Below are 16,578 nucleotides of genomic sequence, written 5' to 3' on the forward strand. Positions count from 1 at the left end.
ACTTTCTATCACATCCAGATTACTAACGGGCACAATGTCCATGGTGGATTACAATCTACCACGAGCATTGACCGTGATAGATGAGCTTTTTTCTACTAGTAACTATTCTTCCTGATTTTTTACAATACTTTCTTCTGTTTTATTTCTATTTATATATGTTCAATTTCAAATTATTTTGCCTCATATAGTTTCATTTTTTAATATAGGTATAAAGTCAATTTGGTTTTTTAGGACGACACCAATGAAATCAATGCTCTGATAATTAGAAAATCTGGCGAAAAGCTTTTTGGTATGCCATGCAAGGACTTGGTATTGAATCAAAGATTGGGCGACAACAAAAAAAAGGGGGAGAAATTACCTCAAACAGTGGAATGAATGAGAAAAAGAAACTCTTCAGGCGACAAAGGATTGACGCAGAGAGATAAGCAGAGAAACACGAAAGATTGAGGCAAGCAGAAGAACAAAGAGGAAGAAAAAGGGAGAAGCTACGGAAGAGAACGAGGGATCGCTCGAGCAGCTTCCACACCAAAAAAAATCCGTCCTAAACCCTGCTGACAAAATTACACTTCTAAGTTCTAATAATGACCCCAGCCCAAATCTCATGGGTTTGTTGTAAATAAAATGAAATCAAGTGTTAAACAATTGACTGTAGCCATGAACAGTTCAATTGCCCACCAACTTCAGAATAGATAATGTTTAGATTTGATATTAGTGATACTTAATATATGTGTCAACTAGTTGCCATCTCTGAACTCTCTTTCTTTGGAAAATAGATACATACATATATACAATCACATATGTACAAGCTCACAAACATAATTGTGAACACGGAAAATTCCTGAAACGAAAGAGACAAGAACAACGACGTGCACAAACAAATATTAATGTGTTTGATAGTTTTGGGTTACAATCTCTCTCAAATTTGATCCTCTGATTCGATCTCCGTAAGGTGTTGATTTGTGGGATATGCGATTGATCCAAGGGCCGTCGAGGCTTGATCCTGGATGAACGAGGATGAACGGATCTTCGAGGGCTTTTGAGCTTGATCTTGAAGAATGGTGATTGACGGATCTTCAAGGGCTTTTGGGCTTGATCTTGAAGAACAGTGATGAACAGATTTCCGAGGGCTTTTGGGCTTGAACTCGAAGAACAGTGACGAACGGATCTTCGAGAGCTTTTGGGCTTGAACGGATCTTCGAGGGCTTTTGGGCTTGATCTCGAAGAACAGTGATGAACGATGAACGCTTTCTTCAAGGGCCGTCGGGGCTTGGGCTTGATGAACAGCGGATGAGCGGATTTGTTGATGTTGTCGATCCAAAGGGGCCGTTGGGGCTTGATCCTTGAGGATGAACAGTTGATGAACGATGAACGCTTTCTTCAAGGGGCCGTTGAGGCTTGGGCTTGAAGGTGGATGATTGTTGATCCAAGGGCCGTCGGGCTTGATCTTGGAAGAACGATGAACGAAGAACGCTTTCTTGATTCTTCAGGAACCTGGATGCTTGAGAGCTTCGGAGTTTCAGAGCTTCAGAGCTTCAAGAATTTTTGCCTAATGATTTTGGTTTTCTTTAAATGAATGAAATGGGCTTGTATTTATAGAAATTTCCAATGCCTAATTTTGAATATAATATTCCAGATGAAATAAGTCATTTCTGCCAGGTGTTGACACGTGTCTTATTTGATGACTTTTCCAACTCATTTCAATTTTCGTTGAGTCACACGTTACGTGTAAAATTTATGTAATACATGAGCGTTGAAACTTTGATTTATCGGTCAACATTTATTTACCGAAATTTCGATGTCTACAAATGCCCCCACTTCAAGTCGCGTCGTGTACATGTGCTTGTCGCGTGTAGGAGATGCGTTTTGAAGTCCCTTACTGTAGACGTCGATCCAAGGGCCGTCGAGGCTTGATCTTGAATTGGGCTGGAGATTTCTTCAAGGGCCGTTGAGGCTTGATCTTGAATTGGGCTTGAGATTTCTTGAAGGGCCGTTGAGGCTTGATCTTGAAGGTTGAAATTGGACCACAAGGAGCTTCATGTGGTAGATGATCTTTGGCTTTGGTAGTGGGTGAATCGGCACGTATTTTGTTGCGCTTGTTGACTTTCCACAGCTTTGATCTTGAACTGGGTTGGAGGATTTTCTGGATTCCTCCAATTGTTGATTTTCCACAGCTTATTCTTGAACTAGGTTTTGATTCAAGGGTGGTAGACACTTAATCTTGAATCGGACTTGTGATTTCTTCCAGAGCCGTCGAGGCTTGATTTTGAATTTGGCTGGAAGCTTCTTCAAGGGCCGTTGAGGCTTAATTCTTGAAGGCTGACTCGAACACATGGCAAGCAGGCACGAGGTGAAGGTGACGACTTGTTGCTTTGTTCAATCTTTCTAGTTCACACCTGAGCAGTTTGGTCAACGGTATGATCTTCAAGATTGATGGGCTCTTCTTCCAGTTGGTGACTCGATCTTTAAGGATTTGATTCAAGGGTGGTGAAACGACACATGCAGCCCACAACGCCTAGTAAGTCGACCCAAGAATTTGAGGGTCAAAATGAGTTCACCGTCCTCAGGCAGATGCGGCATCTTCTCGAGTTCTTCATCCCAGACTCTTTCTACTGAGTTGACTGTGCATGCTGCATTCTTCTCTGCTTGTTTCTTCAGGCAGATGTGGCAGCTTCTCGAGTTCCTCAGTTTGGACTCCTTCTACTGAGTTGACCGTGCAGACCAACATTCTTCTCTGCTTGTTCCTTCTGCACCTTGTCTCCACATGCTGCAAGGTATCATTTTCACTTGCCTTATCTGTCCTCCAGGCAGATGTGGTAGCTTCTTTGAAAGTACAGCAGCAGTGGAAGGCGAGTACTCAAGAGCGGTGCTAGGTAGGCAATCAGGGAAGGGTTCCAAGCAGTCGGTTCCTTACCCGAGTTTGAGTGGAAGTTCCGGCATATTGTTTTCTTTATCCTTGTCTTTGTAGGTAGGAACAAGGACAAAGGAAAAGACAGGGAGAACGCATGATATGAGATACTCTTGCTTTCTACCCTGGTGATATGAGATACTTTTGCTTTGGAGTCATTGGCTTGCAAAGGTGCCCCAAGGAATAAGGAACATTGAATGACTTGAGAGGCATCGTTGGGAAAGCATTTTTTGAGATGAAGAAAGGCTCTGTATGTCTGCCTTGCTATGGAAGGCGAAGGTAGACAATTATAGGAAGTTCTTTGATACCTGTAGAGGTACTATTCTTTCACTCGTGTCGGCAACCCATGCGTGATTGACCTATATGGCTTCACGTGCTTTCTTCTTTATCAGAAATCTTCGACAAATTGTCCATAATTTCCGCCAAGCTGAGTGTGCATGTGACAGGTGTTGACGCGGCCGAAAAAGACTGGCGCCTCTTCGATAACTGGGATCGGCGCTTCGACAAATTACCCGTGATTTCCGCAAAGCTGAGTTTGCGTGTAATGGATGCTGATGTGGCTGAAAAAGACTGGCGCCTCTTCGATAACTGGGATCGGCGCTTTGACAAATTGCCCGTGATTTTCGCAAAGCTGAGTTTGCGTGTGATGGGTGCTGACGTGTCTGGAAAGGAAGATCGCCCGTGGTTTCCGAGCAAGCCCAGCTTTTGAGAAAGCTAGCACCTCTTCAATTTTTGAATTGGCCTCTTCGAATTCTGAGCTCGGCGCTTCGACAAATTGCCCGTGATTTCCGCAAAGCTGAGTTTGCGTGTGACGGGTGCCGACGCGTCTGGAAAAGCAAGATGCTTCTCCGATTTCTGAGCTTGCCTTTTCGATTTTTGAATGGTCTCTTCGAATTCTGAGCTCGCCTCTTCTATCTCTGAAATCCCGTCGAGTGCTGATTTTTTATAGAGGCACGCAATTCGTTTCAAAGCACACTTGAATTTTTGCTTGTGAAAACTCCCTTCTTGCACTTCTAAGATCTTGATTTGTCCGATCTCTTCTTTCTTCAACACTTTGAAAATGTCTGGACCCTCCAACTGTCGTTTTGACTTGAATCTTGGTGAAGAGGCAGTCACGCCTTCTCCAGACAACATATGGCGCCCATCCTTCATATCCCCTACTGGTCCTCTTACCGTTGGGGATTCGGTGGTGAAGAATGATATGACCGCTGCGGTGGTGGCCCGAAACCTTGTCACTCCCAGAGATAACAGACTACTTTCCAAACGGTCTGATGAGTTGGCTGTTAAGGATTCTCTGGCTCTCAGTGTGCAGTGTGCAGGTTCTGTGTCCAACATGGCCCAACGCCTATTCGCTCGAACCCGTCAAGTTGAATCGTTGGCGGCTGAAGTGATGAGTCTCAAACAGGAGGTTAGAGGGCTCAAGCATGAGAATAAGCAGTTGGACAAGCTCGCCCACAACTATGCCACAAACATGAAGAGGAAAATTGACCAGATGCAAGAATCTGATGGTCAGATTTTACTTGATTATCGGAGGTTTGTGGGTTTGTTCCAGCAGCATTTACCTTCGTCTTCTGGGGCTGTACCGACTGCTGAGGCTTCAAACAGCCAACCTCTGGCGCCTTTTCTTCCTGGAGCTCCGCCGAGTTGTGAGGCGGCACCTGATCGTTCTTGAATATCCCTTCTTGTAAATTTGATTTGATTTGATTTGATTTTTTTTTTTTTTTTTTTTTTGCAAATTTATGTAAAATTCCCCAAAAAAATAAATAAAATGGACCTTCTATTTCTCTCTATGCATTTGTTTTTGTTTTTTTTTAGTTTTTCTTTTGGTGCTGGATGCACCAAGTTCCATCGTTTTTTTTATTAATTTTTTTATTATTTTATTATTTTATTATTTTTTACAATTTTTTTTCTTTCTGCACATGATGCCCATGCACCATCAGAAACTTTTGATCTGCCATGGGGCTGTACCCCATCTTTGATCAACCATTCCTCTTTTTCACGTGGTGCCAGATGCACCACCTCTTTTTTTTTTTTTTTTTTAATTGTATTTCTTTTTGTATAAATTTGGGTGGTGGGTAGAGGAATTTTCAGGGAGCGGACGAAGACGGACGGAGAGTTGGAGTTTGAGGAAGCGCTTCTCGGCCGGCTAGTCGTTTGACAGCGGTCTTTGAAGTTGTTTGGCAGCTGCGAGGCAAGAGATGGAGGAGGCCTTTGGGTGTGTATTGACAAACTTTGTTTTTGTCAATCTCATTCAAAGGCAGCAGCCATGGCGGAAATGCAGAGGAAGAAGCTCCACCACTACCTTTACTGAGCACAGCCACCGATCGCAACCACCTAGTATAGAGCCACCGTACACTCGTTGCACTGTCACTGAGCACCACCACTAACCACAACCACTGTACACCTGTTACACCGCTTGCTGCGGAGGGGAGTGTCGCTCGTTGCATAAAAGCGAGACTGATGGGCAAAAGAGACAAGCCTGCAGGGAAGAAAAATGAGGAGGCCATTGATGGAGTTATGGCGAGATCGAATTTAGACGGAGAGGGAGACTGAGACGGCGAGATCGAAGTCCTGCACGAAGTTCTAAACCCTAACCCATAACATCCTGCAGTAGAAACCAATGTCGAGGAAGCTGAAGAACGACGCCGTTTCTTCGTCACTGAATGTTGAAGACAACATGGAGCGTGGATTTGGAATGACGTCATCGCGATCTTAGAAAAAGTTTTGGGATCTCCGATCTTTCTCTCCGCGTTCTTCTTCTGTGGTGGTCGTGATGGTACTGCTTGCCGAAGGATCGAGAGAGGACTGCTTGCCGAAGCTGAAACGCAAGTTGTTCCTCTTGGGGTCGAGCGAGGACTGGCGCTGCACTTGCTGCTGAAGCTGGTGGGCAGAGAGGGCGGAAAATCCAAGAGAGGTTCTGTTTTGTGTTCCTTTTCTTCTTTGACAGGTCGTTCTCTGATGGTGAAATCCGCATCATCTTTATAAAGGATGATTGTTGTTTCATTCAGCCTTCCTGGTCAGCTGCTCCTTTGATGTGCTCTCGAAGATCTTGTCGGCATTTCCAACCTCAAATCTATCTCGCCTGTGATGTTCTTTAACCTCGTCAAGGGGCAGATTGCTGTATTGAGGCAGAACCAGGCGTTCAGCAAACTCGATGTAGGAGCAGGGGACTGATTTAGTTACACCATCCGCAATTTGGAAATGGATTGATGGTGCTACTGTTGAATGGTGGTGTGATGAAGGCCAACTCGCTCCGGGTGTGCACACCATGTACAGCAGGCGGGGACGAACTCGAGAATCTGGGATTCAAGGGAGAGGGACTCGGCCTCGGAGAGAATGGAATTCGCTGCTTCGCGGTACTGGGGATTTAAGTGGGCCGTGATTTTGATGATAGCAGCAGCAGCAGCAGAGATGTGCAGAGATGGAGACGAAGCTCCATTTTTTATTTTTTGCTTTTCTGAGAAGTGGAAAATGTGTGGGTTGTGGGATCTGTGAAGGTGACGACAGGTGAGAGCCGCGGAGAGACTGGGCCTGGATTTGTAATTGATGGACAAGGAAAGAAATGGGCCTGGACTTGAACCCGTTTATCTGTGGGCTTATATATATATATATATATATATATATATATATATTTTTTTTTTATCAATCTAGCCCACCATAAGAAATTTGGGCTTGCCGCTTGTTTTTTTTTTTTTTTTTTTGAAAATACAGAAACATATGTATTCATTTTTTTTTAAAATAAAATGGACTTTCTTTAATAAAACATTTATTTATATTTTGATGTGACTGAACTCAAAGTTGAATGCTCGAGCTGCCTACGTACCCTTCCAAAGAAAGAGATCAAGTCAAAACGTAGTTCGAAATACATTTTTTTTTCTTGGTATTTTCTTTTGGTGCCGTTTGCAGTTTCAACTCATGCAGGCAAGGAGTGTTGGTGTCGTTTGCAGTTTCAACTCGTGCAGACAAGGAGCGTTGGTATTGCCTTTTATGCTCGTGCAGACCAGGAGCGTTGTGCCATACAGTTTAGGCTCGTGCAGGCGAGGAGCCTCGTGTCCTACATTTTAGGCTCGTGCGGACAAGGAGCTTTGTGTCTTGCAGTTTAGGCTCTTGCAGACAAGGAGCTTTGTGCCATGCAGTTTAGGCTCATGCATGCCAGGAGCTTTGGTTTGTCAAGCGATCTGAGAGAGTCGTTCCTCGCAATCTTCATAGCAAGGAGCCTTGACTGAGTAGTTGAAGAAGTCTTCAGGCAAGAAATCACGCATCGTGACGGCAACGGACGATCTTTGTGTCGCAATTTTATCATCTTCAACATGTTCATGTTGCTTTGAAGGTTGACAAGAGCTGTTTTGCCCCCTTTCCGATTGGCGGACTTGTGGAGGAGACGTATGCTTCTTGTGCAATTTCTTAGGAGTGACTTGAGTCCATCCTTTAACTTCGCTTGACTTGGAGCATGCCCCTAGCGGTTGAGGTGAAAACTTTGTGTCGAAAGAGTCATAAGTGATGGTGGTATAGTTTGACTTCACTACATCGTCAAGGTCTAGCTCGATGATTCCTTTTTGAGCCAGCTTCATGATGAGATCTTTCAGCACGAAGCATTTTTCTGTCGGATGACTGATAAAGCGGTGGACTTTACAGTATCTTGGACTGTCGGTATGATTCATCTCTTCCGGCCGTTTGCACTCAGGCAAACCGATCACCTTCTTTTCCAACAAGTCTTCTAACATGGCAACCACATCAGAGTCGGGGAATGGATAAGTTTTCTCCTCAAGCTCCTTCAAAGTGCGTCTACGCATCTCTTGATCACGAAAGCCTTCGGTTTGAATCGCCTTGCCTCGTGTGGATATTTTGACGGGAGATGTGTTGACCGTCATCGCTTCCTTGGTGGGTTTCCATGCAGCCTTTTCCACCTTTGTCCCAAGAACTTTGTCGTTCTTGTAGTCGGCGATCGGTTCTTTCTTCCCATGATGGGCGATGCTCAACTTCATGTCATGGGCGCGAGTGGCCAATTCCTCGAAAGTCCGTGGTTTAATGCCTTGAAGGATGTATTGCAAACCCCATTGCATGCCTTGGATGCACATCTCGATTGAAGAGGTTTCTGAGAGCCTATCTTTACAGTCGAGGCTTAGAGTGCGCCATCTGTTGATGTAGTCAATGACTGGCTCGTCCTTCCACTGTTTTGTGCTCGTTAGCTCTAGCATGCTCACAGTGCGGCGGGTGCTGTAGAAGCGGTTGAGGAATTCCCGCTCCAATTGCTCCCAGCTGTTGATGGACTCAGGCTCTAGGTCCGTGTACCACTCAAAGACATTTCCTTTCAGCGAGCGCACAAACTGCTTGGCGAGGTAGTCTCCTTCCGTCCCTGCGTTATTGCAAGTTTCGACGAAATGTGCAACGTGCTGCTTTGGGTTTCATTTTCCATCAAACTGCATGAACTTTGGTGGTTGATAACCCCTTGGCATCCTTAGGGCATCAATCTTCTTGGAATAGGGCTTCGAGTAGAACAAAGAGGTATGTGAGCTCCCTTCGTACTGTGCCTTGATGGTGTTGGTGATCATCTCCTGCAGCTGCTGGATAGAAAGAGATCCCATAAGTGCCGCTGCTTGGTCTGGCTCCGGCTTCCCATCGATTTTCTTCACCGGGGGTTCTTCGTCTCCGCCAGCTCCTCCCTTTAGTGGATCATCCTCTGGGTCGGGTTTATCACCGTCCTGCGCCTCCAGTCGGTTGACTAGTGCTGCAATTTGCAAGTCTTTTTCTTCCACAGTTCGGGTTAGCCTTGCGATTGCTTCATTCATTTGAGCCAGCTACTCATCGATTGAAGTTGCTCCAATGGTCATGACTTGCATGGCTGAACTGTCGCTTGAATCGGCATCAGATAGCATGGATTCGGAGTATTTCCTTGGGCTTTCCCCCATTGGTACCCTTAGTGAGGCTAAGGTGATCAAAGGCTCGTGCCTTGGGTGTTTTTGTTCCCTTGGCAGAGTTGATGCAGAGGTGAAAGAGGCGGCAGAAGTAGCTCTTGCCATGCTTCGAGTCGTGATGCCCAAAGTGACACCAGTTGCGACGATGACGCTTTTGTTCTTTGCGCCGGTTGCGGGAACAGTTTGAGCCTTCCTTGATGCCATTAATTTTGGAAGTGCGCTTGAATTTCTTGAACGGAGAAAGAGATGAGAGGCAGAGATGATCCCACCGGGCGTGCCAATTTGTGAACACGGAAAATTCCTGAAACGAAAGAGACAAGAACAACGACGTGCATAAACAAATATTAATGTGTTTGATAGTTTTGGGTTACAATCTCTCTCAAATTTGATCCTCTGATTCGATCTCCGTAAGGTGTTGATTTGTGGGATATGCGATTGATCCAAGGGCCGTCGAGGCTTGATCTTGGATGAACGAGGATGAACGGATCTTCGAGGGCTTTTGAGCTTGATCTTGAAGAATGGTGATTGACGGATCTTCAAGGGCTTTTGGGCTTGATCTTGAAGAACAGTGATGAACGGATTTCCGAGGGCTTTTGGGCTTGAACTCGAAGAACAGTGACGAACGGATCTTCGAGAGCTTTTGGGCTTGAACGGATCTTCGAGGGCTTTTGGGCTTGATCTCGAAGAACAGTGATGAACGATGAACGCTTTCTTCAAGGGCCGTCGGGGCTTGGGCTTGATGAACAGCGGATGAGCGGATTTGTTGATGTTGTCGATCCAAATGGGCCGTTGGGGCTTGATCCTTGAGGATGAACAGTTGATGAACGATGAACGCTTTCTTCAAGGGGCCGTTGAGGCTTGGGCTTGAAGGTGGATAATTGTTGATCCAAGGGCCGTCGGGCTTGATCTTGGAAGAACGATGAACGAAGAACGCTTTCTTGATTCTTCGGGAACCTGGATGCTTGAGAGCTTCGGAGTTTCAGAGCTTCAGAGCTTCTAGAGTTTTTGCCTAATGATTTTGGTTTTCTTTAAATGAATGAAATGGGCTTGTATTTATAGAAATTTCCAAGGCCTAATTTTGAATATAATATTCCAGATGAAATAAGTCGTTTCTGCCAGGTGTTGACACGTGTCCTATTTGATGACTTTTCCAACTCATTTCAATTTTCGTTGAGTCACACGCTACGTGTAAAATTTATGTAATACATGAGCGTTGAAACTTTGATTTATCGGTCAACATTTATTTACCGAAATTTCGATGTCTACAATAATTTCACATTAATTTCTCCCCACAGTCACATCATTTATCACATTGTTTATTTGCAGGCGAGTCATCATTTATCACATTGTTTATTTGCGCATAGAGGGATTCGAACCCCTCCCTTTGTCAACCACGCACCTGGGCCTTATCCAACTCGTTACAGATGTGTTTGTGATTACATATTTACCCTGTAATATTTATATGGTAGTTAAGATGTCTGCAAGGCTTGTACTAATTCACTCATGTATCTTACTATGCAATGTATAAAGTGTAAAATATTGTACTAATTCATTATATATAAATGATTATGGTGTGTTTAAACTTCTTTCATTAATTACTACATATTTTCTACACTCACAATGTTTACCAGCTCGCTATATAATCAACTTAAATCAGTTAAATCCATCATGCAATGCATTTCCGTGCAATTTTTTGTGATAAACTAATAGATAATTGACTAAATAAATATTCTGCAAAGTTTCAATAAAAATTTCCAATTTTTTCTTACAATTTCCGTGGTTTTTATTCAATTTTTATCGATATCGATAATATCCCGATATTTCCATCGAAATTTCCGTGTTTTTGGACTACCGATATTTCCGATATCATCGATATTTTAAACCTTGTATAATACATTTATTGAACAATATTTTAATTTTTTTTTATTTTTGGAAATTTTTTTATAACGAGCATTAGCCGTGACCAATTTGTAATCCACAACGGTTATAGTGCACGTGGTGTTAGATCTACTTCTACAATTGGCATAATATGTGGTTATATTACAATTGACAACGGGCATAACCCGTGGTAGAATCTGTGACTTTCTATCACATCCAGATTACTAACGAGCATAATGTCCGTGGTGGATTACAATCTACCACGAGCATCGACCGTGATAGATGAGCTTTTTTCTACTAGTGACTACTCTTCCTGATTTTTGACAATACTTTCTTCTGTTTTATTTCTATCTATATATGTTCAATTTCAAGTTATTTTGCCTCATATAGTTTCATTTTTTAATATAGGTATAAAGTCAATTTGATTTTTTAGGACGACACCAATGAAATCAATGCTCTGATAATTGGAAAATCTGGCGAAAAGCTTTTTGGTATGCCATGCAAGGACTTGGTATTGAATCAAAGATTGGGCGACAACAACTATTGCCAAACGAGTTTCTAAGGTTGATTGGGCAGAAAAAAAAAATCACTTTCGATTTAGGAACGGAAGAAACATTTTTAATTCAAGTGATGTCCTCATTTATGTGTTTGAGGATACAGTCATGGAACCAGTGACTCCGTAACTGTTGCCCCAAGAAATTACAGTGTCTTCCACCACCTTGTCATCCTCCACTTTAACGGAAGAAACAAGTGGACCATTATATAAACGAAAATGAGAATCCATCAGGAAAGCTCTTTTTACCAATGGTGAACACAGGTTTGTTTTATGTTCCTTTTTATAATTGCCAATTTTAAATCATCATGTACCCATATATTCTAACACTAAGTTCCCATTTAAAATAGTGAGTTGGAAAAAAAAATCGTCTCCAACTGATGCAAAACGAGACACCACTCCTGAAAAAAAAAGACTAGGTAAATATACTTCAGCTTTATCATTTCTTCCATTGTAAACACATTCAAAAACAAACTTTAACTAAATATATTTTGTTTTCTTTTCTGTGATTAGGTTGTTTTGTTAATGATCAGAATATTAAACCAAAACTGCAGCTGCTCCACTCATAATAAGCATATAATATCGTCTGTTAATATATGTCAATACTATTCCAAGTGTTTTATGACATGTAAATATCTCTCTTTCCTCAAAACTTGACAATATTTTTTGCATGTCCGTGCACTAGCATCTGTCAGCTTTTTGTATTCGATTCCTGGTTCTAGTTGAAAGGCAGATACAACTACCAAACTATTTTGGATGACTGTAATAGTTTTTGCATGTACATAGACCAGGATTTGTATAACTATTTTTACATTATTCGTAAACTATATAATATAAATTTTAAACCCACGGCGAGTACTCCTTTCTAGTTCATTACTAATTACTACTTAAGTCTACAATTTTGATTAATGCTAGATATACCAAAATTTTAGATCAAATTTAGAAGCTAAATGATGTGTCACCTATAGAAAATAAGCATGTTAATCAACCTTTAAGTAATAATCCAATCATCAACAACCATGTCATATGGTTTACAAAATTTGGTTTTCCTAACATTACCCTTGGTTTTTTTTTTTGGTGGTACACATGGGCAAGGATAAAAAAAAGTTGGTTGTTTTAAGGTTTTTGGGGCCAACACGTTGTTATTGGTCTTGTGTTTGTTGCCTATTGTTGCCACTACAATAATCGCTCGAATGCTTAGACTAGTGACTATTTGATTACTCGCCCGATTGCTAGGATTGTTTGTTCACTTGGATTATTCATTTGCTCGCTTGCTTGTTCACTTGCTGAAAAACAAAACAAAAAACAAAAAACAAAAAAGGAAAAAGAAAAGAAGAATTGTTCACTCGCTTGATTGCTTGATGTCTTGTTGTGTCCTCCTAACATAGCCCGTCTTGTCGTATCTGTCTAACAGAATTTGTCTTGTTGTGTACACTTAATGGAAATTGTCTTGTCGTGTCCACCTAATGAAGCTTGCATCCGCACCTGCTTAATGGCAACCTCATGTATACCTCCACGACTTTGACATGGGGTGCTGGAAAATTATTATTTACTTTATTGTTTGGGTTGGGGCCTAGCCCATGTGGATTAAGATTTCTTAGGTTTTCTTCTCTATAAATACAGCTTGTAATTTAATGTGAGAATTAGGTTTGTCATAATATAATCGTAACGGTTATATAGCCGTCTCGACGAATTTGAAGTGTTATCTTTCGTTTTAATTAATAAAGTTTTATTCATAATTTTATATTTGGTTGGTTCGTCGCGTCGCATACATTGATGTTCAACAACTTAATGATATTTTATTCACTTATGAATAAGCGATCTTAAATTTGAATATTGTAAATGACAAGTATTAAGAGTTATCCATATCATAAAACGAGGCAACAACAACAATTAGAAGAAAACACAAGGAATCAGAACAGTAAAGTCAAGGTTTTTTTAATTTAAATATTTTTTTTGAATCAAAACTAAATTCATGCAACCACCCATCAAAGTTTAAAAAGGCATAGTCAAAAAAATTGGATAGATGTGAGTGGTTTGAAGAATATAATTCAGCTCATAGTATTATTTACCAAGAGTTATCCATATTATAAAGGAAGTTTTAATGAAAAGCCCGTGGTACTATTCACTTTAACGAAAAACCATATTTTTACACTAAAAAGTCAATTCTGTTACTGTCACAGCCCGTCCCAGAATTACTAAATACCGAGGACGTGAAATTACAATAACGCCCTTAAACGGGATTAAGGTGCGTAATTTTGGTGTTTGTTTTACTTTAAGATCCTAAACTAGGGTTAGATTTATATTTGTATGTGTTAAATTATATTTGGACTTAGGTAGGACCTCCTACCCTCAAAACACTCCCTAAAACCCGTAACCTTTCTTCTCTCTTCTTCTTTCATTTCAGACTCTCTCTCACTCTCTCTCTTACTCTCGAACTCACGGCAAACACCAAGAACAACCACAATTCTACACGAACGTCCAATCTAAGATCACCATCGTGATCTTGGGAACTTCACGAGCACGGGGGTACAAGTTTCAGGTGAGTTCTATTTCAAAAACCCTAGTTTCAAAACACCCCGTGGATTTGCACTGTTCACAAACTTTAATATGGCCGTGTTTTAGGTTAAACAAAGCTCACAGTGAGCTTAAGGAGGTCACGAGGAGGCTCGGAGTGCCTCGTTTGAACAAAATGGACGTCGGGATCACTGGTTTCGAGGTTGGCCGAGTTTTGTGAAATTTGGAAAGGTATGATCTTGTTGTTTTTGGACCTTAAAAACCTTCCAACGTGATAGTAGGTGTTAAATGCTTCATTTTGGTATAAAATGCGAAGAAATTGGACGAAAAACGAGTGAGATTAGTTGAATTGAAATTTTTCCCAGTTTCCGGCGCCGGCGACGGTCGCCGGAGCTGAAGGTTGAAGGTGACGGAATATTCCGTCAAGTTTGACGGAATATTCTGACGCCGTTAGTTAGTTTTAACGGAAACCGTTAGTTTTTAACGGAATATACTAGGATTTGACGGAATATTCCCTAACGCCGTTCACTGTAGCCGTCAGTGTGCATGTCACGTGGCCGCGCGTGGGGGGCGCGTAGGTCCGTGCCACGTCAGGCGTGTGGGGGCGCGTGAGACCTCCAAAAATTATTTTAAAAATATGGGGATGATCCTGAGGTTGTGTAGGTCACTGTGGTATATTCATATACCCAATTTGAGCATCGTATGAAGAATTAATTACCTAGTTTGGTTTAGGTGCGTTAATTGTGCGTTAAATGACGTTTTTAGTTATTTCACTTCTAGGTGGGACTTATAACGAGGACGAGCACATCCAGGGGCGTCAAGGGGGTTACGACCCGGCGACATACCAGTGAGTGGGCATTTGTTTTTATATATATACCTATATACTCGATTTCCCCAGAAATCAAATTTAAATGAGAAGTATATTGAAATGAAATGAAATATGATTTGATTGCCATGCATAGAATGTTATGAATATTATGAACTGTCGTATGATGCATATATGTAAGGTGGTGCTGTGAACGCACATGTAAGTATTTAATTAGTGTTATCATGTTGATGATATATATTGAGCTCAAATCCTGCACCATGGTTTAGTGCTTATAGTATTCACCGCATCGCACGCTCGCCTTGGATCCAAGTAGATGCTGGTCGCACAGTCCACGCGGAGTGGGTGCGACAGGCCAGTTGTAGAGTGTTAGTGAGATTTCGACTGGTGGGTGACCCTAGATTATGTGTACAGATGATTGATGAGAGAAGCACTAGAGCGTAATATTAACCATTAAGTCGTACAGACTACATTAGGTGGCTTCGACTTATGTGCAGAAGGCCGGACAGGTCACAGAGGTGACTCCGGCAGAGTGATAGTGATAGATTTTGAGCTCTAGGTTCAATCGTTCAGGGCCATTAGAGGGCCTCCGATTGATTACTTTCTTTTACCTGATTTATATTATGTCAATGCATTCATACTAAACTGTCGAAATTGGCATGGTACATTCTTTATTGAATCTGTTATAAAATTGATGATCAAAATGGTTGAGATATATATATGCTATATATTATTTTCTGGGAAAGTATACAGGTTTTCCAAAAAGGGGTTATAAATGTGGATTTATGAAATGATTTGGAAAAACTTTATTTTCGCCCACTCACGTTTTCTGTTTTTCGCCCCTCCAGGTTCTAATTGATAAGTTGAGGCGTTGGTGGCCTACGAGGACTGCTTCGGCGTTCTGACAGACTAAATAAATGTAGGATTTCACCCGAGGGTGTTGTAAATTAGTTATGATCCTACTTGACTACACCTAGACGCTTATGCTCTGTTTATGTGTGTTTAGTACACTCTTATACACATAGAATGCTAGGTTGTAAATAACTGCAATTAGTGGTTTTCGTTGACTCGTATTTTATTTAATCGTTTCCGCTTGCGTTTATGGTTACGTCACGCTCACGTGACGGCCAACACGTCCTAGTCTTCGGGTTAGGGTGTGTCAGTTACTATTCACTTTACCCTTTATTTTGTCCTTATCGTTAAAATTCAAAGTTTTCAAACCATTTTCATTAGTTTTCCTTATTATAAAATGGGGCAACAACAACAATTAGAATAAAACACATTGAATCAGAACTGGAAACCCAAGGTTTTTTTCATTATTATTTTTTTGAATCAAAGCAAAATTCATGCAGTCGAGAGAAAGTGAGATTCATTCAACAAAAAAGTCATCAAAGCATATAATAATTGAATGGTTAATTATCATTAAACATGTTTTCATTTGTCTTTGTATGTTGTTCCTATTTACATCAAACATTGATACAACAATGAAAAATTATAATTTGAGCCCATTGTGAGAACACAACTTTAACAAAACAATATTACACCAAAAGACACTATTGGTTAACAAAGGTTAAATGACTGATGAAAGTTTAAAAACATGCGGTTAGAATATCATAAAACAAAACAACAACAACAATTAGAACAAAACACATTGAATGAGAACATAAAACCCAAGTTTTTTTTCATTTAAAATTTACTTTGACTCAAAACAGAATTTATCTACCAGAGTTAGCGAGATCCATTTAGCAAGAAACTCGTCAAAGAATGTAATAATTAAATGGTTAATTGTTATTAAACATGTTTCCATTTCTGTTCGTAATGTCTTGTCATTATTTATATCCAATATTGATAAAAGATTGAGAGATCATACTTTGAGTCCATTTCGAGAACATAACTTTCACAGAACAACACAACACCGAAACACAATATGGATTAACAAAGATTAAATCACCAATAAAAGTTTAAAAAGACACAGTTAGAAAAA

The 16,578-nt window shown here is 41.1% G+C and overlaps 2 protein-coding genes and 1 long non-coding RNA gene across 3 annotated transcripts in view; 1 reads left to right on the forward strand and 2 right to left on the reverse strand.

The window, feature by feature from the left end:
* Positions 1-16,578, reverse strand: part of LOC126618843 (glutathione S-transferase L3-like) — a 56,483-nt gene that overhangs the window by 23,051 nt on the left and 16,854 nt on the right. The window lies entirely within an intron of this gene.
* Positions 1-16,578, reverse strand: part of LOC126618841 (glutathione S-transferase L3-like) — a 49,914-nt gene that overhangs the window by 23,051 nt on the left and 10,285 nt on the right. The gene's annotated exons all lie outside the window — the stretch shown is intronic.
* Positions 13,582-15,020, forward strand: LOC126618851 (uncharacterized). Its single transcript, XR_007621877.1, has 3 exons — positions 13,582-13,793; positions 13,877-13,999; positions 14,549-15,020. It is a non-coding gene; the product is annotated as an uncharacterized LOC126618851 (long non-coding RNA).

Source organism: Malus sylvestris, chromosome 4 (genome assembly GCF_916048215.2).
Source record: "Malus sylvestris chromosome 4, drMalSylv7.2, whole genome shotgun sequence".
NCBI classification, from domain to species: Eukaryota; Viridiplantae; Streptophyta; class Magnoliopsida; order Rosales; family Rosaceae; genus Malus; species Malus sylvestris.